This window comes from Cibotium barometz, chromosome 51 (assembly GCF_041138505.1).
Source record: "Cibotium barometz isolate CiBa-2024 chromosome 51, ASM4113850v1, whole genome shotgun sequence".
NCBI classification, from domain to species: domain Eukaryota; kingdom Viridiplantae; phylum Streptophyta; class Polypodiopsida; order Cyatheales; family Cibotiaceae; genus Cibotium; species Cibotium barometz.
Window position 1 is genome coordinate 45048848 of NC_141096.1, and position 22643 is coordinate 45071490.

Genomic DNA, 22643 nt, shown 5'->3' on the forward strand with positions numbered 1-22643 from the left:
AGCAGTACAGACAATACTGTACGGACAGAGCAGGTGGCTCCAGTTCCGTACAGCCAGTGTAGGCGTCTGCTGTACGACAGCAGGTATAGGCTGCTGTGCACTGATTGGCTTAGGCGGCACTGGCGACCAGGGTACTGACAGCAGGCGGGCAGGTTCAGGCTACTGCAAGTACAGTCCGTACAGTCCCGTACGGACAGGTACAGTCAGGTACCGCAGACCTGTACGGACAGGTACATGCGGCTACAGACCTGTTCAGTCTTGAACAGTGGTAGGCGGCGCTTTATCATAGTCAAGCTGGTGCATCAGTCAGGCGGCTGCAGGGAGAAAAGTACAGACAGTCTTGGGCAAGTACAGATTGGTACAGTCAGTCCCTTTGGTGCAGATCCACGCATTGAATTGGTAAGCTCTGAACTTGTCAATCATTCTTTCTTTCCACTGGCTTATGTTTGCTGTCTACAGAGTTGTGTCATCTGGCCCCTTGTGAGAGGAGGGGTATGGCAGTTTGAAGGGTGGAAACAGAGATTGGACAGTGGATGTATGTTTGAACTGAGCTGAGACCATGTTCATGGAACAGCCAGATGTATGCTCAAGGCTGCCCTGCTGAATTGTCTTGGTTGACTAGAGGGAAGCACAGTGTGTTGCTTTTGTGGGACACAGATCTGTGTGTGAATCCTCTGTGCTAAGAGGTCTTGAGGGCTGCCAGATTGGACATGCAGGTTTTCTTTCATGGACTGGCTTTGTTGTACTCAGTTATACATTTCATTGAATTTGAATAAAGAAATACCGAAAGGGGCGCCAAGCTTTGGGGCCAACAGATGTAAATTTCCTTTCAATTTTGGGGCATTCTAGCTCCAGTTAATTTTAGTATCTATTGGACTACAATTGGAAGGGTGACTGCTAGTCTACCGCACTTTGGTTTCTACCAGAGGCCGGTTTCAAGGTTCCGTTGTCGGGACCCATCATCAACTTTCTTAAGGGGGTGAGCTCGTGGTTGACTCGAGGAAAGTCATTGCTGAAAAATTCAGCAGCATGTCAGACACAGAAGACGAATATTTTTATAATGAAGAGGAAGAACTAGAGACCTCTCTTGAGAGAAATTAATATGAGGATATTCTTGCAGGAGAACAGGCTGCAGATGATGCTATGAGGATGTAACACAGCCAGAAGATATGCCTAGTAAAGAGGAAGATGATGCTCAGTTTAAAAATCGTTTGGCAGGTGTAATGGATGTGTTTATGCAGCTCACACAAAGTGAGAAGTTTGCTGAATTTATGAGATTCTGTTTTGAGCCTAAAAGGAAGAAGAAGAAAGTGCATTCTAAGAACCCACCTCAGGGCAACTATGGTGCCTTCCCATAGGATCCATCTTTTGGACAGTTTCCGAACATGCAACATACTTTTGGAGCTAATTTTCAGCCTGGTATGCAAGGGAATATGTATGGTGGTATGCAGTCCGGAATGCAAGGAAATATGTTTGGGGGCATGCAACCTGGAATGCAAGGAAATATGTATGGGGGCATGCAACCCGGTATGCATAGTGGTATGTTTGGAAACATGGCTGGAATGTATGGCATGCCAGGTGTGGGAATTGTTAATGTTGACCCTATGATGGGCATGAATGCTGGGGGTAGCAATCTTGTGAAGCCACTTCCTTACGATAATCTAACGCCTATGGGTAAGGCGAAGGATTATAAGGAAGGGGGAGTTGCTGTGAAATTTGACACATTCAGTGGGGCCAAAGATAAACTAAAGGCACTTACCTTTTAGAGCCTCCTCTACTGTCCTGCAACAGTGGCTCTTACGAACTTTATATTGGTAATAGCCCAACAATCCACGCATGAAAAATCCACACAAAGTGTGTGGATTCTTGTGAGTACCACGGGCGGCCAAGCTGCAAAATTTCTTTATATAGCTATCAAAAGGCATATCTCGCATCTCAAGCTTCATTAGCTTATTGAGCACCTCAAACTCATCCTTGGTTTAGACAAATTCAATCTGAAAACGTTGCTCAAAAACTTCCAAGCCTTTGGTTTTTGCTTTAGGCTCTTTCACGAAGTCAAGGCTTTCCCTTTAAGCTTCATTAGGATCATCTAATACACAAGCGAAACACAAGAATTAGTACAAACAACATAAAAGGGTGTAGGAAAGCTTACCACCCAACTACGATCCACGTCCACAGACCTTCTTCGAGCTAGGGGCTAAGGCTTACTTCCCACAGATCCATGAGTGTGTGGTCGTAATGAATAAAATCCCATAAAAGTTATGTTATGTGGCCATCTTTCATGCATATCCATGCTAGTTAAACCTATATAAAAACTTCACATCAAATCTTGGCCTCTACAGGTATTCTCTTCCATGTGAAATGTCCATATCTCATAAATATGAGCCTGTACTTGTGCACATTCACAACGTTTGTAAAATAAGTCCAGGCTAACTGTCATGACCCTGTGAAAGTGGAACAGCACAAGTGTGGACATGGTGGTTGGTGAGCAAAATAAATATTTAATGATTCACATTTGGGTCCCTGGACAAATAGAAATATGGTGGACATCTTCAAATGTGAAGGGGGACCAAGGACATTGACATTTTTAATGTTTTAACCTTGGGAGGCTCCTAGGCATAAGTGACCCCTAGGAAGTTGATAAACTTTAGTAAGGGGCACTAGGATATTATTGGAAGGGAGAGCAACTCCGCTTTTAGGAGGTACACGCCTCTCTCATCTCTCTCTCTCTTGCTTTTGGGAAAGTGTGCAAGCAACCTGCGTGAAGGAGAGGAGAATCCCTGTCGACTTGTCGACTGGCTGCATAGAAGTGGCTGCTTTGTGCTGCGTGCAGAACTGGCCGTACAGACATGGTGACTGCAGGCCGTACAGAACAGGTGGCGGCTGGTTGCAGGCGACAGAGTACAGACAGTAAGCGGCTGCAGGTTCAGGCGGAAGCAGTACAGACAATGCTGTACGGACAGAGCAGGTGGCTGCAGTTCCGTACAGCCAGTGCAGGCGGCGTCCGCTACACGACAGCAGGTACAGGCTGCTGTGCATTGATTGGCTCAGGTGGCGCTGGCGACCAGGGTACTGACAGCAGGCGGGCAGGTTCAGGCGATCCAAGTACAGTCCGTACAGTCCTGTACGGACAGGTACAGTCAGGTATTGCAGACCTGTACGGACAAGTACAGGCGGCTACAGACCTGTTCAGTCTTGAACAGTGGTAGGCGGCGCTTTATCATAGTCAAGCTAGTGCATCAGTCAGGCGGCTGCAGGGAGAAAAGTACAGACAGTCTTGGGCAAGTACAGACTGGTACAGTCAGTCCCTTTGGTGCAGATCCACGCATTGAATTGGTAAGCTTTGAACTTGTCAATCATTCTTTCTTTCCACTGGCTTATGTCTGCTGCAGAGTTGTGTCATCTGGCCCCTTGTGAGAGGAGCGGTATGGCAGTTTGAAGGGTGGAAACAGAGATTGGACAGTGGATGTATGTTTGAACTGAGTTGAGACCATGTTCATGGAAGAGCCAGATGTATGCTCAAGGCTGCCCTGCTGAATTGTCTTGGTTGACTAGAGGGAAGCACAGTGTGTTGCTTTTGTGGGACACAGATCTGTGTGTGAATCCTCTGTGCTAAGAGGTCTTGAGGGCTGCCAGATTGGACATGCAGGTTTTCTTTCATGGACTGGCTTTGCTGTACTCAGTTATACATTTCATTGAATTTGAATAAAGAAATACCGAAAGGGGCGCCAAGCTTTGGGGCCAACAGGTGTCGATTTCCTTTCAGTTTTGGGGCATTCTAGCTCCAGTTAATTTTGTTATCTATTGGACTACAATTGGAAGGGTGTCTGCTAGTCTACCGCACTTTGGTTTCTACCAGAGGCTGGTTTCACTAACCGGACACTGTCCACGTCATAAGGGTGGACCAAATGGTGTCATTCCCCCCTTGTCATAAGCAATTGTCATATAATAGTAGTTCATAGAAAATTTCAGTTTTGAGTAGCATATCTCATAATGTCAGATCCATCCGAATCCAAGTTCTTGTCAAGCACAGGCATAAGAGCTAATTGTGTTCTTCCATAGAATAAGAGATCAGCTACCAAAAATCAAAGCCAAATGTATGGCGAGAAATGCATAAATCCATTAACAGTCATACGAGCCGTGCTCGTCAAGTCAAGAATACTCCCACCAGGAGCTTCGGTGGCTACCAAGCAGTGCCCGGTCTATTTGGGGCTTCATGAGCACTCAATCCCGTAGACACATGCTTGAGGGACCACCCTCTACGTGCTGTCCACTCTGGTTTTCAGCATGACCAGCCATGCCCGATGTTTCAATTTCGCCTATGTAGCACAAACACTCCGGCTTTGATGATGGGGGTGATGGTGTTAGTGGACCAAGAGGGTGGAAATCCTTCACAAAGGGCTCTATTGTACATGTAGGCTAGTAGGGGCACCAGGGTATCATCGGCATGTGAGATGTACTCGGCAGCGAGTCCCTTGTGATCCTGGGCTTGCCCATTACGTAGTCTATGAATGGCCTTGAGTTCCTCTAGGCCTAATGGCTTATACTTGATTGTTGAGTAGGGAAATGAAGATGGTTCAAGACATTCGTGCTTCAACATATGTGCTCACTATATCATCCCTCCTTGAACCCCACCTCTCTCTCTCTCTCTTGACACATTAGAGAAAAAAAAAACCAAGGATCCAGTAAGTTTGAGGACAACCTTGATTAATAAAAAATATAAGAGAGGTATGATTCTCTCTCTCTCAAAGCATTTGATACAGTGCCCAGAGCCAGATTGATGAGGCGATTACAGGAGATGGGGGTACCCACAGAGCTCATATGGGGGATTATGGCTTTATATAGATCAGTTGCAGGACAGGTACGCACCCCAGAGGGGGTCTCTACTTTGGTTCACTCCACTATAGCAGTGAAGCAAGGTTGCCCGTTATCTCCTTCACTGTTTGGTATGTATGTGGATGAGGCTTCTGACTACATTGAGAGATTGGGGGACAGAGGAGCCCAGCTAGCAGGTACATGGATCCCACTATTGTTATATGCTGATGATATTGTGTTGATCTCTGATTCCCCTGAGGGTATGCAGCGTCATCTGGATGCTTTACATGAGTTTGCACATGATAGTGGATTGTCTGTCAACCTTGGCAAAACCAAGGTTATGGTGTTTAACACCACGCCACAGTGGGTTAGGCGATCAGCTTCCACATTTACATATGGGCAAGAGATTGTGGAGTATACAGATGCATATACATATCTTGGGGTAGTATTCAGTGGGCCAGTGTTTTCGATGAGGAGAGCAGCAGAGACTAGATTGACTAGAGCACATGCAGCCCTGGGTGGTTTGGAGAGGATGTGTTCGCAGGTTCAGTTTCAGGAACCTCGAACGAAACTTTGGCTTTTTGACACTCTAGTGACATCAGCTATGCTTTATGGAGTGCAGATATGGGGACCTTCAGTGGGCCATCATAGCGCAGGCGGGTGGAGAGGTATGGAGAGGCCTTTGGTATCTATGATTGCTAGGATTATTAGAGCCAAGGCCGTGGTACCTCATGAGATTATTCGAGCAGAGCTGGCGGCTGCCCCTCTGGTGATTGAGGCTCTTACGAGATCAGTCTCCTACATACATGGCTTGTGGGATCTCCCCCGAGACAGATATGCACGCCTCGCCCTGGAGTCCTCCCGACAGTTAGCTTTACAGGGAGACACGGCTTGTTGGTATGGACAGATGACATCTTGGTTCCAGGCACATGGTTTTAGCATGGACAGATTGCCTCCCTTCCAGTATTCTCTGGAGGCACCCTCTCTCACTCTCACACGGACAGAGATTACCAGACTCATCCGTCAGGATTTAGTTCAGCTGGACATTAGGAGGACATGGATACAGACGACTGAGGAGCTGGGCACGAAGATGGCTTTCTACAGAGAGCATTTTCTTCAGCTCACAGCAGATGGTTTTGTGATCAGACCCAGTTACATGGATGTACACTTGTCTCATGCAGTACGATGTGCTATTGGTCAGATTCGCACATCCTCACACCAGCTTGAGATTGAGATTGGCCGATATAGAGGTATACCAGCTGAGGCCAGGATATGCCGAGTATGCCATGGGGAGCCAGAGACAGAGCTGCATTATATATGCCATTGTACTGCATACTATGAGATACGTGGTCGTTTCCACTGTTTATTCAGAGAGGGTTTTGGACCACTTTCCAGAGTCATGGGATACCAGGACCAGAGGTGTTTGGGATTGTTCTTGCTTGAGCTGCGGAGACATAGAGATAGCTTGCTTAGGCGCACAGAGAGCCAGACTCAGAGGCACATTACAGATTTCTTTAGTCCAGCCATCACTGCGCCAGATGGACCACAGCAGCAGCAGGACATGGATACCGCCCACACCAGGGGTACACTGATTGATCGTGCGATTGAGCTTGGGTGGTCCAGACGCCCACGACTACGGAGGGGGGCATCCCAGTATAGACGGAGGTTGCAGCGGCAGATTCGGATTATTCTTGCGAGGCATGCGGGACACCCAGTCAGGGTGCTGACCACAGAGGATATTGAGGAGATCCGCCAGTGTCCGATGCGGCACATATTATGAGATGGAGGCACCTCCATAGTGTACCCCTCCGTCCCACATGATATTGTATCCTCTCACTATATTCCACTCACCTCCATAGCGTACCCCCCCCCTCGCTATATTCCAGTTCCAGTTTCATTTTCGAGGTGCCAGTAGTATCATCTTTATTTTTCATTTTCTGGGTTTTTTTATCCAGACATTGTATCAGATCCACCATGATATAACTTTTGGTCTCATAGGTCATTATGGCCTTTTGAAGACGTTAATATAACATTTCATTTCATTTCATTTCTCTCTCTCTCTCTCTCTCTCTCTCTCGACACATTAGAGAAAAAAATAACCAAGGATCCAGTAAGTGTGAGGACAACCTTGATTAATAAAAAATATAAGAGAGGTATGATTACCACCTCTTTGTCTTTAAAATTATCTGCAGTACACTTGCTCTTGTGTTTTCAGATCTTGTCTTCATCTTCGCTGCATACTCTGACAAGACATGCAAGAAATGTTACAAGTTGCGAAGGAATCTATAAGAAGCGCTCAAGACAAAGATAGATTTTATTCTAATAGACATCGTTCACCAAGAGAGTTCTCTGAAGGAATGATGGTGTATTTAGGAGTTCCGAAAGATTCCGAGACTTTACGAACAGGACGATCTCCTAAATTATCTCCTAGATAATGTGGACCATTTCGGGTTACACGCCGGATTGGTTCAGTTGCATATGAATTGGATTTGCCTTCTCATGTGAAAGTTCATCTTGTATATCATATCAATAGACTTAAGGAAGTACTAGGTGGAGTAGACCAGTTAGTTACTCCTCAAGAAATCATAGATGTCGAGGATATGACATTTGTGCCACACGAACCGGAAAAGGTTCTTGGATTTCGTGAAAGACGATTGCGGCATACGCTACTCACGGAATACAAGATCAAGTGGAAGGATCGTGTTGAGGAGGACACTACATGGGAGACATTGACTACCGTTTAGAGGGATTATCCTGAGTTTTTACTGAGCTCAAGAGTGAGCTCTTAGAGGAAGGGAAGTATGTCATGTGCACAGAGTGTATCTACCATGTGCAGCATGCACACATGACTGGCTTCGAGGCTTGGGGTAGCTTGGAGCTAGGTAGGCTGATTGGCGAGCTGGGCTAGGGATAGATTGACGGACGGGTGCCCAAGTGGGGACGCCTTGATGGACGGGCACCCAAGTGTGGATGCCCGGTGACTGGCCAAAAGCCTAAAAAATCGTGGCCAAGGTCAATCAGTTGGTCATATAGTCTCGTGAGTCTTTGCACGTGAGTCTTTGCGAGAGCTCTACGGTCAGGAGCTTGGATCTAGTGCACCTACTTCATGTAGTCAAGGTCGGCGCTTAATCAAACCTTATTGACCGTGTCTCCATGTTTTCTTCCACTTGTCTAGTGTCCTAGCATGGATTTCATCATGTGAAATAGAGTTAGGAGGGCCAAATAGTAACATAATCACCAATGCTAGCAATTTAGCCATAGGAGCTATCCTCCGGTAGGAAGGGTTAAAGCCGGAAATTAAATGACGCAGAAAAGAATGATTTTGTGTATGACAAGGAGTTATTGGGGGTGATGACAATACTTAAACATTGGAAACACTTCCTTTACGGGAGAGAGTACAAATCACCAGGCACAGTGAAATGGTTATAGACCATGCCTAGTGCCCAATGGAGTGACAACCAAGTCAGTGGAGTCAGATCTTCCAATAATTTGGAGGTATGATTGAAAACATTCCTGGCTCAAATAACCCCGTTGCGGATGCTCTTAGCCGAAAAGGCACAATTTAAAATTTGCAGGAGTCCCAAGGGGCCATTTTATATGGCCCCTATCAGCCAGTCGGCATGCTGTAAAGACAATCGACAGCAGCAAAAAGTCCCACAACCTGGTTTTCCTCCGGTCGGCCAGCTATATGCACACAGGGAAAGTCGGGACAGTCAGTGACCAGTCGGCCAGCACACAGGGAAAGTCGGGACAGTCAGTGACCAGTCGGCCAGCACTTGGTACAGCCGACAGGTCCAATACTGCCTCCCACACCTGGAAAAAATATGGAGAGTGGGGAAAAATGAGAAAACACCTAAATCGGGTGGGCACACCCACAACAGAGGCCTTGGTGTAAATATACAAACAGGAGATACTGCTAACATGTCTTGCAAAAAAGTACGCGCTGCATCATGTTCAAGTCCTGAAAATCCCACGGTAACAGGTGATCTGGGTTGAAATCCGTACATAAGCATAAAAGGACTAAAACTTGTACTCGTATGCTTAGTACTATTATACGCAAATTGTAACATAGGAAGATAATCCTCCCATGAACCCTGTCTTTTGGAGACATATGCACGAAGCATGTTCTCCAAAGTCTGATTTACCCTTTCAGTCTGGCCATCAGATTAAGGATGATTTGAGGAACTCAGATTCAAAGTTATTTCCAACTTCTCAAAAACAAGCCTCCAAAAATCACTTGTAAACTTAGAGTCCCTATCACTGACTATGTCCTGCGGTAAACCATACAGTCTAAACAATTGCTTGATAAATTGTCTTGCTAATTGCGTAGTCGTAATAGTCTTTCGTCGTGTAGGTAAAAATCTAGCCATCTTTGTCGAGCGGTCTACCACATCCCAAATAGAATCGTGGCCTTGACACGTTCTTCGCAATCCGGTAATAAATCCATGGAAATACTTATACTTCCTACTTGGGATTTGCAAAAGGATGCAACATCCCAGCCTCTCTAAAGCATTCAGCTTTATTTACTTGACAAATTTTACACTTGAGGACATAATCTTCTACATATCCTTTCATCTTTGGCCAATAGAAAGTGTGTCTCACTAAAGCTAATGTCCTGTGTAACCTGGGGTATCCGGCAGAAGGGGTGTCGTGACACCCCTTAAGAATCTTGGACCTAATGGCCAGGACCTGTGGCACACAAATTTTGTCATTATGGAACAATAAACCTTTCTGAATCATCCAGTGGCCTCCCTAGCCTGAATGGTAGACTGCTCACTGAGTCTTGGTCGATCAATGAGCTCCCGTCCTGGATCCTCTGCCAATATGAACCAAAATAACTATCAGTCTTGCAAAGCCCTCTCAATGATTGAAATAAGTCGGTGGAAATCTCGGTGAACGACAAAGTATTCACCTCTCTGATCCGACTAAGCATATCTGCTACACTATTCATGGACCCCTTTCGATAGCGTATTTCAAAATCAAAATCTTGCATTAACTCTGCCCATCTAGCTTTTCGTCCTCTCAAATCATCTGCATCACACACATACTTGATTGACTGATGATCAATCAATACCACAAACTTGGAGCCATATAAATAATGTCTCCAAACCTTGAGAGCGTAAATGAAAGCATAAAGCTCTATCTCAAGGGTTGGCCAACGAGATTGAGTGTCGTCTAGCTTTCGACTCTCGAAAGCAACAGGTCTACCATCTTGGAATAGAGCAGCAGTCACTCGTATCAGTCTCAAGAACATAAGGCCAACTAGAATCGGGTAGTGCTAAGGTAGGGGCTTCCTTGACTTTATCTTTCAAAAGTTTGAAGGTCATATCCAAATCATTATTCCAAGGGAGCGTGCCAAAGCCCAATTTTCAAGGGGGGCTCTAATGCCACAACACATTGAAAATTGGGCCCTTGGCACACACATTGCAACCAAATGTGGTACGATGGTGATCAAACTTTGCAAAAGTATATACGTGGACCCCACCCTTACTTTTGTAAATTTTGGTCACCGGAGAGGACCACATTTGGTTGTAATGTACATGCTAAAGGCCCAATTTTCAATGTGTTGTAGCCTTAAAGAGCCCTTAAAAATTGCGCCTTTGGCATATGCATTGCAACCAAATGTGATCTGATGGTGACCAAACTTTGCAAGAGTGAGGATGGGGTCCATATATATACTATTGCAAAGTTTTGTCTTCATCGGACCACATTTCTATGCAATGTGCATGCCAAATGCCCAATTTTCAGGGCTACCTTGGACTCCTTGAGCCAAGATGCTACCAGTCTCCTTGTTAGGAATGGTAATCTCATAATGAGAGAAGATCACCTCCGCACCTTGAGCTGTAAGAGCACTCACTGACAAAAGGTTAAATGCCAAATCTGGAATGTACAGAATGCAGAGAAGTACCTCTTGTCCTTGGAGGAGCGAAAGATGTGGATGGTCCATGTACTGGCACGGAAGAAGAATCACCCAAAGTGATCTCGCTTGTCTTGGGAGTGAAGTCCTCTAACCAATCTTGATGGGGTGTCATGTGAGCAGTAGCACCGCTATCCACAATCCACGACCGCGACTGAGAAGTCACAAGAGCAAGTATACGACGAGTACCTGCTAATAGAAGAATACCATCATCCTTCTTGGTCTGAGACACTGCTGTACACAGGAAGAGTTCTTTGCTTCTTCATCCCGCTTCTTCTTGTGACATTGGGGTGATTTATGACCCTTCTTGCCACAATGATGACACAATGTCCTTGTTTTTAGATGATTTGCTTTTGTCTGTCTTTATCCTTGTCGTTATCCTTGGAGTTCTTGTCAAAACCCCCTTTTCCTTTCTTTTGTTGATTCTTCCCTTTATCTCGTGCAGCTAAAGCTCCATCAGAACCACCAGAGGTGCCAGTCCGCTCCTCAAAGCGAGATTCAATCTGCATAATGGAGGGGACCAAGTAACTGGAACAGGACGAGGAGAAGAAACAAGAGACTGAAAATAAGCATCAAACCTCTTTGGAAGCTTGGAGAGAAGCCGAATAGCCATATCCTCTGTAGAGATATCCTTGCCACAAACAGCAAGCTCGTCCCGGAGATCTTTCATCTTAGAGATGAAAGCAGATAAAGATGGAAAGACAAAAACTAACAAGTTCATAAGCTGCTTTTCCAAAGCCAAAATCCGTCTCGGGAGACTTAATCTCGTAAAGATTTGCAAATGCCTTCCAAACTTCATGTGGAGCGTCCGCTGTATGCACATGAGAGAGAATAGAATCCTGACAATTCAACATCAGAAAAGAGAAAACACGACGATCATTTGCTTGCCAAATATCAATTTGTGCCTGAGTCACACCACAGGAAGCAAGAGTGGGAGGGGTGGCATTGGCAGGTGTAACAAGCCAATCCCAAAGATCCACGCCACGCAAGGCTGATTTCACCTTCACCTTCCACAAGGTGTAGTTGGAGCCATCCAACTTTGCAGACTTAGAGAACATATGAAGTGTAGTCAGGGCAGCCATCACAAGAGCTTGGGCTCAATCTCAGAAAAATGCACAAACTCGGAAGGAGTGTCCACCACAAGTACCAAGGTTGCCACCAAAGCCAGAATCACCACAAGACCCCCTCTGCAATAGGGAATGTCCACAGGAGATGAAAACGCAGCCAAAAAAGGGGCTGCAGACGTGAAAATACAGGCCGACTAGTTCCCAGAGAAAAACGCTGATGAAAAAAAAAAGTACCTTCAGGCTGAAAGAAATGAAGCCCAAGTGAAGGGAAAGCAATCAGCAACAATTGTCCAGAAAACGTAGCAACCAGAGGGCTACAAATCTGAGAAAAAACGTAGAGGTGAAGGGGCTGTAGATAGGGCACAATTTGGGGCAGCAGAGAGAACGCTGAACTGCAAGCGATGATACCATGAATGAGTGCACAGAGTGGAAGCAAACAAGCACTAGAGTGTGCTGAGCAGAGAGTGCAAGAGAGAGAGAGATATGGAGCAACTATGCTGAATATACTGAAGTGATACAGTCCCAAGCAAGAGACATGAACAGTCTCATAAGTGAGGGAGCAAAAGGAAGACTAGACTATATGAAAAGGTGAGAGGCCAGCCCACCTATTTATAGGTAAGAGGGGCTGGCTGGCTGGACAAGATCACCTGGCCGACTGGACAAGGTGAAGCTGGCCGACTGGGAAAAATGCACCCGACATGGGAAAAACCCAAGAAAAATATAAAAAAAAGGGGTGGCCAGCCCACAATCAAGGGATGAAAAGGGACCAAAAGGGACACCAAATATGAGCAGAAACAAGGGATGAATGTGCTAACAGCTTGGGTTGCCCGACCTGATTTGGATGGTGAATAAAGCTGGGTAAGAGGGGCTGGCCGACTGGACAAGGTGAAGCTGGTCGACTGGGAAAAATGCACCCGACATGGGAAAAATCCGAGAAAAATATACAAAAAAGGGGTGGCCAGCCCACAATCAAGGGCCATGAAAAGGGACCAAAAGGGACACCAAATATGAGGAGAAACTAGGGATGAATGTGCTAACAGCTTGGGTTGCCCGACCTGATTTGGATGGTGAATAAAGCTGGCCGACTGCTGCCAAAAGGCTCTGACATTGGCCGACTGCTCATGGGAATGAGGTTTTTGCTGGCCGACATCCATTGTGAGGCTGTTGTGCTGGCCGACAGCCATTGGGCCTATGTAGGGCAGCCGACTGGCTGCCCAAGCCCTCCTATGGCTTGGATGATGCCCTTTATGGGCTGGTCATGCCATGGCTTGGCTAAAGGCTTACCTAATGCCCCTAATGCAACCCCCCTAATGCTAAGGCTGACACTATATGCACTATCTGATTTATTCTCCAAGTGGGTTAAGAGGACTGACACTTGACTGACCTAACGCTCAGAGACTGACCTACATAGCTCGTGCGTGACTGTCCCTGGACTGAGGGTTCACGATGGGGCCATGACATATGACAAAATATTCCTAAAAAAGGTAATTCCTACTGATGAATGGTGCATTGATGTAGAGCCAATGTGTCACATAGCACGCCAGTGCAGGGTGCATGTGACACGAGGGATGTGTTCGCTCCACTTTTGGTTCATATGTTTAACAAGGCCTTATGTGAAGGTTTTCCCGCCAGTTGGTCTTCGAGAGAGGGAGAAAGAAAGAAAGAAAGAAAGAAAGAAAGATTTTATTAACGTCTTCCAAAAGACTGAACTCGGCCTATGAGACGAATCGGTGTACCTGTATGGGGTATCCTCTGTCATCCCAACAAAATGAAAAAGTACTGAACTAAAAAGCTGAATCTGGGTGTGCAATAAGTACAATGAGTGGTGGAGGGGATGGAGCTCTACTACTAGGAGAATGCAAAGCTATATGCATGGAGTATACAATCTTGATATGCAACCTAGCTAGCTCCATCCTGTACCATACTGGGGGTATAAAATGGTATACATCAATGAAGGGGGTGTCCACAGCTCCCTGAAGAACATGCCTGGGTGTGCTCTGAAGCGAGCCAGTCGCTCCGCACCCTCTCTGTGAAACTGAGCTCTGATCTCTGTCATCTCTCTCTGGTATAGGCGTGGTGTCCGAAAGCCAGGTGTCCTTTGTCTCTTGCGGGCTCTGAGTGTCTCTGCTCTCTGGAGAGTAATTCTCTGCCGTGTAGGGGTTGGGAGTGGGAGGGATCTCTGAAAAAATGTAGTAATCTGTGTCTGTCGTCCCCCCTCTGGAGCTGTCTAAGCCTGTAATGATGTCTCTGTGTGGCACTGTATGTCTAGAATGAATCTCCCCAGTATGCGCTGGTCTGCTGCCTCAAAGATCTGGCGTAGGGAATGTGGCTCTCTGAATAAAATGGGATATCTCTCTCTGATGGCTGTATATGCTCTGCATCTGCATACATAATGCTCCTCACTCTCCACCTCCTCTCTGCACAATTTGCATACCCTCTCCTCTCGGGGGATCCGTGCTGCTCTGCCAGTCTCAATCTCCAATCGGTGTGATGAAACTCTAAGCTGACCAATAGCCACTCGGGAGCCGTGTGGTAAAAAGCCCTCCATGTATCTAGGCCTCTCTATAAATCCATCATCAGTGATACTCATTAAGTGATCTCTGTAGTATAGCATCTTCGGTGGAAGAGACTGTGTAGGCGATATCCATGTCTCTCGTGTATAGAGCTGCCATAGGTCCTGTCTCAATACTCTGTTCCTCTCACTATGAGAGAGACGGATATGTGGTGTATCCCTGTCATACTGGAATGGTGGTAGATGATCCATGTCTAGGCCATGCTGTGAGAACCAATGTGTGACCTGTGTATACCATGATCCTCTATCTCCTGCCTCAGCCAGCTGTCTAGATGCCTCAAAAGCTCTGTATGACAATCTGTCCTGTGGCATCTCTCTGAATCTGTCTAGCAGGCATATAGTTTGAAATATGGCATCTACCATCATAGGAGGCGCAGCAAACTCTGCTCGGATAATGTCATGAGGTACTGACGGTTTGCTGCGTATCATGCGTGCTAGCAATAGTCTCGGACATACCTCCTGGACATCTGACTCCCCCAAAAACTTGCTCATATAATGCATAAATGCCCCATGTCATATCTGCTCGTATGCCAAGAGACTGCAGGCGCTGAAAGAGCCTCTCTCGTGGTACTGTGTGTCAAATGCCTTGCAGAAATCCACAAAGCAGCAATAGAGCTTTCTACTAAATACCCAAAGGGCCTTTGAGACCAAAGTGATACAATAATGTCCATGGCATATCTCATCATGGAAGAGAAAATAAAATAGAAACATCACAAAACTATCTCACTAAAGAGAGAAATAAATAAAGATATATTAAGCCTCTACTAAACACTCAATGGGCCTATGAGACCAACATGCTACATTAATGTCCATGGCATATCTCATCATGGAACGGAAAATAAAATAGAAACAAAACAAGGCTATCTCACTAGGGTTATACAAAACTGTCCATGGAATCTCATCATGGAATATGAAACCAGACGTGGACCTGGATGCAATGGACAGACACTTTAGATGCCAACAAAGATATGAAAACATAGCGGAAATAACCATGACAATATCAAAACACAGCACTAAGCTGGAACGGCTGGCCCCTCGTAGGAACTGCTTTATTCCAATGAATAAATAGATACAGATAAACCAAGGTGTGGGTGGAGTCCTCCACCGGATTTTCCACAAAGCTCACATGAGATAGTGTCCAAGCTCGCTTCACAAAGATAAAGAGCCTCAGCCTTTCGCTATCTGCTCAAGCCTGATCTGCTCCTTAGAAACAATCCATGAGGTTCCCAGATAGCCTCAAACACCAAGCCAAATCAGTCCCACAAAACTGTACTGAAACTTCCCTGAGATCTGGCCCCAGAGCTGACCACTGCTCACTTTCAACTCGGAGAGAGAGAAAGAGTCGCAAAAGACTTATGGACGGTGTGGGTTGTAAGCGAGGGGATAGAAGAAGCTGCCTGGCCTGCTGTACCGCTGTACGGCCAGCGCAAGGGGGAGAGGAGAGCCTGCTCTCCACTGTACGGGCAGCACAAGGGGGAGAAGAGAATCTGCCCAGCCTGCTGTACCACTGGACGGGCAGCGCAAGGGGGAGAAGAGAATCTGCCCAGCCTGCTGTACAACTTACGGGCAGCACTAGGGAAAGAGGTGAAGCTGCCCAGTCGGCCGTAGAGAGAGAACAAGGCAGGTCGGCCTGCTGCCACTGCACGGCCAGCACTCCAAGGAGAGAAAAACGTGTTGTTGCCTCTCAGTCCAAGCCCGTACGATCAGCCCTGTAGGTGGATGCGCATGCTTTCTCCACGAAGGCACTTCCAAGCTTTTATAAAGTTGACTTGCCCTATTTTTGACGTGCTTTTTGCCCTTTTATGGCCAAAAGTAACTGATGTGCCAAAAATATCAGTTTTATGCTTTTCCCATGCTTTTTAGCCAATTTTTGCTATAGGCACCTCCTTCTGTCCATATTTACATGCCCAAAATAATAAGAAGCCCGGCCACACTTAAGTGATGTGTGGACCTGTGGACTCATAAACCCGTTAGTCACTTTATAGGGAAAAATCCCATATTGCTTAGGTTCTGTAGCTATCTTTTCAGGCAAAACGTTGCCAATAAATGTTCTAGCTTTCTTATGTGGAAAATCCCTGTTCGCACCTTGGTTCCTGTAAACCGGCCTTGGTCTTGAGACGAAACCAAAGGGCGGTGCAAAAACAAACTTGCACACAAAACACTGCAACACCTATGAGGACCAAGAAAAGGAAAACAAACGAGGGAAGCTAGAGTGCTCCTGCAAACAGTAGACAGACACCGATTGGCCCCAAAACGCAGTGGCGCCCCTTGCGGTATTTCTTTAATTGATTATAAGAGCTTTGATTACAATAAGGCTGGAAACTTAGCCGCCGTCACAGTAGAACTCCTGAAGCTTGCAAAGATGCTGCATCATGGCCTCTTGTTCACTCGGCATCCACAAACAATTCCAACTATTGTTCACATCAAAAGTCTCTTTCACATTGAGTCTTGCATACAGAAGCTTTCTCCCATGATCAAGGCTGCCACAACCATCCATAGCCCCTCACCCTATGAACAGTATCACACCCTGACACATCCACTGCTCCTGCATCACAACGACTTCAAACTGTTTCCCAAAAGAGAACTCGCATCACAGCACAATAAACCATACAATTGACACACCTGTACCAACCCTCTGTGCCTTACAAGGGTGCTATCCATCTCAGCCATGGATTCCCAAATCCCTGTCCAATCAGCAGCAGCAATGAAACACAGTGCCAAAACCAGGGCTGTTTACCATAGTAAAACCCTGTGCTTTCTCCATAACAAAGAGAGAGAGAGAGAAAGGAGCCTCTCGGCTTACGTGTGTGCATGTTCAGAGCAGCAAATCTCCAAGTTCTTCCATTTCCACATCATAGGTCACCCATGATGTGACGTATGTGTGCATGTTCAGAGCAGCAAATCTCCAAGTTCTTCCATTTCCACGTGCCAGAGAGAAAGAGAGAGATGCCTCAGCCCTGCACCAACAGACACACACAGTCTCTAAAAGCCCCTAAAATCCATTCTCCACACTGCCAATCCCCTTCTCTCACGAAGGCTTCTCTGTATCCTCCAAGCTGCACCTGCCCGAGTAGCCCTCTTTGCAGACCTTCCCGCTGCTGTCCAGCTGGACCCAACGCTCCCTGCTCAGCCCTCTGTTTTCTGTAGCCAACCACCTGCCTTCCCAAGAGAAAAGCTCCTGTGTACTGTAGCTGCAGCCGGCTCTAGTATGAAATGAAATGAAATGAAATGTTATATTAACGTCTTCAAAAAGGCCATAATGACCTATGAGACCAAAAGTTACATCATGGTGGATCTGATACAATGTCTGGATAAAAAAAAAAACCTAGAAAATGAAAAATAAAGATGATACTACTGGCACCTAGAAAATGAAACTGGAACTGGAATATAGTGAGGGGAGGGTACGCTATGGAGGTGAGTGGAATATAGTGAGGGGATACAATATCATGTGGGACGGAGGGGTACACTATGGAGGTGCCTCCATCTCATAATATGTGCCGCATCGGACACTGGCGGATCTCCTCAATATCCTCTGTGGTCAACACCCTGATTGGGTGTCCGGCATGCCTCGCAAGAATAATCCGAATCTGTCGCTGCAACCTCCGTCTATGCTGGGATGCCCTCCTTCGTAGTCGTGGGCGTCTGAACCACCCAAGCTCAGTCGCACGATCAATCAGTGTACCCCTGGTGTGGGCGGTATCCATGTCCTGCTGCTGCTGTGGTCCATCTGGCGCAGTGATGGCTGGACTAAAGAAATCTGTAATGTGCCTCTGAGTCTGGCTCTCTGTGCGCCTAAGCAGGCTATCTCTATGTCTCCGCAGCTCCAGCAAGAACAATCCCAAACACCTCTGGTCCTGGTACCCCATGACTCTGGAAAGTGGTCCAAAACCCTCTCTGAATAAACAGTGGAAACGACCACGTATCTCATAGTATGCAGTACAATGGCATATATAATGCAGCTCTGTCTCTGGCTCCCCATGGCATACTCGGCATATCCTGGCCTCAGCTGGTATACCTCTATATCGGCCAATCTCAATCTCAAGCTGGTGTGAGGATGTGCGAATCTGACCAATAGCGCATCGTACTGCATGAGACAAGTGTACATCCATGTAACTGGGTCTGATCACAAAACCATCTGCTGTGAGCTGAAGAAAATGCTCTCTGTAGAAAGCCATCTTCGTGCCCAGCTCCTCAGTCGGCTGTATCCATGTCCTCCTAATGTCCAGCTGAACTAAATCTTGACGGATGAGTCTGGTAATCTCTGTCCGTGTGAGAGTGAGAGAGGGTGCCTCCAGAGAATACTGGAAGGGAGGCAATCTGTCCATGCTAAAACCATGTGCCTGGAACCAAGATGTCATCTGTCCATACCAACAAGCCGTGTCTCCCTGCAAAGCTAACTGTCGGGAGGACTCCAGGGCGAGGCGTGCATATCTGTCTCGGGGGAGATCCCACAAGCCATGTATGTAGGAGACTGATCTCGTAAGAGCCTCAATCACCAGAGGGGTAGCCGCCAGCTCTGCTCGAATAATCTCATGAGGTACCACGGCCTTGGCTCTAATAATCCTAGCAATCATAGATACCAAAGGCCTCTCCATACCTCTCCACCCGCCTGCGCTGTGATGGCCCACTGAAGGTCCCCATATCTGCACTCCATAAAGCATAGCTGATGTCACTAGAGTGTCAAAAAGCCAAAGTTTCGTTCGAGGTTCCTGAAACTGAACCTGCGAACACATCCTCTCCAAACCACCCAGGGCTGCATGTGCTCTAGTCAATCTAGTCTCTGCTGCTCTCCTCATCGAAAACACTGGCCCATTGAATACTACCCCAAGATATGTATATGCATCTGTATACTCCACAATCTCTTGCCCATATGTAAATGTGGAAGCTGATCGCCTAACCCACTGTGGCGTGGTGTTAAACACCATAACCTTGGTTTTGCCAAGGTTGACAGACAATCCACTATCATGTGCAAACTCATGTAAAGCATCCAGATGACGCTGCATACCCTCAGGGGAGTCAGAGATCAACACAATATCATCAGCATATAACAATAGTGGGATCCATGTACCTGCTAGCTGGGCTCCTCTGTCCCCCAATCTCTCAATGTAGTCAGAAGCCTCATCCACATACATACCAAATAGTGAAGGAGATAACGGGCAACCTTGCTTCACTCCTATAGTGGAGTGAACCAAAGTAGAGACCCCCTCTGGGGTGCGTACCTGTCCTGCAAACAACTGATCTATATAAAGCCATAATCCCCCATATGAGCTCTGTGGGTACCCCCATCTCCTGTAATCGCCTCATCAATCTGGCTCTGGGCACTGTATCAAATGCTTTGCGGAAGTCCACAAAGCTACAATAAATCCGTCGCCCATGCGACCTGCCCTCCTCAATAATGGCCCGTAGAGTCAAGATGTGGTCAAGAGTAGAGAAACCTCTCCTGAACCCTGCCTGTCCCTCTGCTCGAATGCCAACTCTCTCTGCCCATCTACTCAACTGCTGCTCAAGAATGGATGCATACAATCGTGCTAGTGTGTGACCAATCATAATAGTGCGATAATTACCTGGCTCCATAGGGTCCCCTGACTTGAAGATAGGCACGATGGTGGACCTACTCCAAGTCTCAGGTAAGCCTTCGCACATAGCACGATTGAACATCACTGCTAGAAGCTCTGCCAGCATGTCTCTCGCATGAATAAAGTGCTCAGCGACCAATCCATCATGATCATATGCTCTCCCAGTCTTCATCCTATCAATGGCCTTCCTTACCATCTCTGCGGTAAAGAAAGTACATGTCTGTGGGCATGGTGCTGGCGGGTCAGGAAAAGGTGTCTGTCCAGGAACTGTATATAGAGATGCTGCATAACTACCCCAGACCTCTGTAGAAGTGATGGCCAAAGTAGGGGAGGACTCATGAAACAGACGCCAAGCCTCCCTCGAATCCTGGCTCAAGAACAGCTGGTATAATTCCTGCTCTAGCTGAGCAAGGAAGGCCCGCTTCTTCCTTCGCACAAGGCGTCGGAAGGCAATACGTGACTGTCGGTGAGTAGTGACTCCCAAAGCAACCTCCCGCTGCAGTCGGGCTCTGGTCTCTCTGCACTCCTCATCATACCAACTGTTCTGGGGCATACATCTAGAACGCTGTCTCTGTCCAGGCTGAGTATGTGGATATGCCTCTCTCGCTGCATCATGTAAAGTAACTGTCAGTATATGGGTCAACTCCTCCAAAGGTCTCCCTGGCTCCTCTGTGTACAGACGTTTATAAATCCCATCTGTGTAGACAGCATCAGTCTCTGAGGTAAAAGTATATCGAGTGTGATCTGCCCCTCGTGTCCTCTGAGCTGTGGTAAAGTGAAAAGAGATAGTCAATGTCAACAATGCATGATCCAATACTACCCCAATGGGCCGAGATCCAACTGTGAAGTCCTCAATGCATGAAACAAAGTTGGGCATAGCCATAACATAATCCACTGTGCTAGCACCATGTCTATGTGGAAAGCAAGTAAATCCAGCTGCTGACGGAAACCTCTGCAAGCCATTAAGTATGGCCAACCCATGTGCAGTCCCCATATCTACCAAATATCTCCCATACTCTGTGCACTCCACATCCTGTGAGCGTCTGTCTAATCCCATATCCAGAGTGTCCAGCTCTCTCAGCATCTCCTCCGAGGTATCATAAAAGGCTGTCTGGCGGTTGCCCGTCCGGGCATTAAAGTCCCCTAACAGGATGATGTCTCCATCCCTAGAGAACTCCCATATGTCATCATCTAGCACAGAGAAAGGAGACTGCCCTCTAGGTGCTGCATATGTCGATGTACTAGGAGCAAAATAGCATATGGCAATATACAGGAATCTGCCTGTGTCGGCCCTCAGTCTCACCCACATATATCTGGCCTGATCATCTCTCCGAACGATGTGTAGAAGCGGTTGCAGCTCCTCCCTGAAAAGAAATGCCACCCCTCCTGATCCTCTACTACTGTGTACCGATCTCGTCCCTACTCTGCAAGCTGTCTCCCATCTGTATCCTGTCACCTGTGGCATCATCTGACCAGGGGCCTGGTGAGTCTCCGAGTAGAAGACTATATCTCTATCTCTAAAGCTGTCCTCAAAGGCACCTACATCAAGTCTGAGGGATCCATTGCAGTTCCAGGCTGCTAGCTTTAATTTGGTCCCATAGGTCTCGCACCGTCATGTAGAGCGTCGCTCCACGATGACCACCCTCCCTTCTCTATAAAATGCTATCTTTCCCTTTTCTCTTGCCGCTCTAATCTCTGGCATAACTTCCTTCATATGTGCAAGCTGCGAAAGAGTAAGATCATCACCAAGAAAAATGCCTGTATTCTTTAAAGTGGGTCGTCTCTTCAAGAACTCCTTCTTTGCCTCAATAGAGGGGAAGCGAAGTATGAGAGCTCTTTCCTTTGATGTTTCCCCGTTGCCTCCGCTTTTTTTGCCCACTCTCCAGGCCTTTGCGTGGGCCGGACTGTCAATCCCCATCAACACCATAAGCTCTTTTACCTCCTCTTCAACTTTATCCCCGTCTTTAAGGCCGGTAATCCTCACATGCAAAGCACGTGTACGTCTTCGTTGTTCCTCTTCCAAAGTCATGTTGATGATTGTAGGTGTAGGGGTTGTTATCTCCTTACCTTTACCCTTCTTGGCGACCTCTATCCACTTCTCCGCTTCATCCATCTTCTTTTGCGTCTTGGTGATGACTTCCACCCATGAGGAAGTCTTTGCCTCGTTTTGCTTCTCTTCTTCCTTAATTGCCCGTACTTGTTCCTTGATAACCTTGAGCTCTTCTATCATGGATGGCTGAATTTCACCTTCTTCAAGTCCACCATTTGCCTTGGCCTCTGCAAGCTCCCTCTGAAGAGCTGAAATTACGCCTTTGAGCGTGTTGACTTCCCCGTGAAGGTCTTTGACTTCCGCTATGAGGTCCTCCTTCTCCTCTTTCCACCGCTTACCCTCATTGAATACCATTTGGAGAAAGTTGGCTTTCTCCTTCCACCATCCCTCCATCTCTGCCTTCCATTCCTTCATTTCCTTTTCCACATTTGTTATCCTCTTGTTTGTGACCATAAAGGACGCCTTCGTCGGGTTGCGCAAGGGGGAAGCCATGGAAGAACCGAGAGAGAGAGAGAGTTATGCTGCTGCCTTGGGGGCCTGAGCAAGGGTGGGTGGGAAAAGAGGCGCAAACAGCCTAACGGATAGATAGACTGGCCATTGCCAGCAGAACTGTGCGGCGTACAGAACAGCAGGCGGGAGGGGGAAG

The 22643-nt window shown here is 47.0% G+C and overlaps 1 protein-coding gene across 5 annotated transcripts in view; it reads left to right on the forward strand.

Moving 5' to 3' along the window:
- LOC147609672 (uncharacterized) overlaps positions 1 to 22643 on the forward strand; it is a 106798-nt gene that overhangs the window by 8748 nt on the left and 75407 nt on the right. The window lies entirely within an intron of this gene.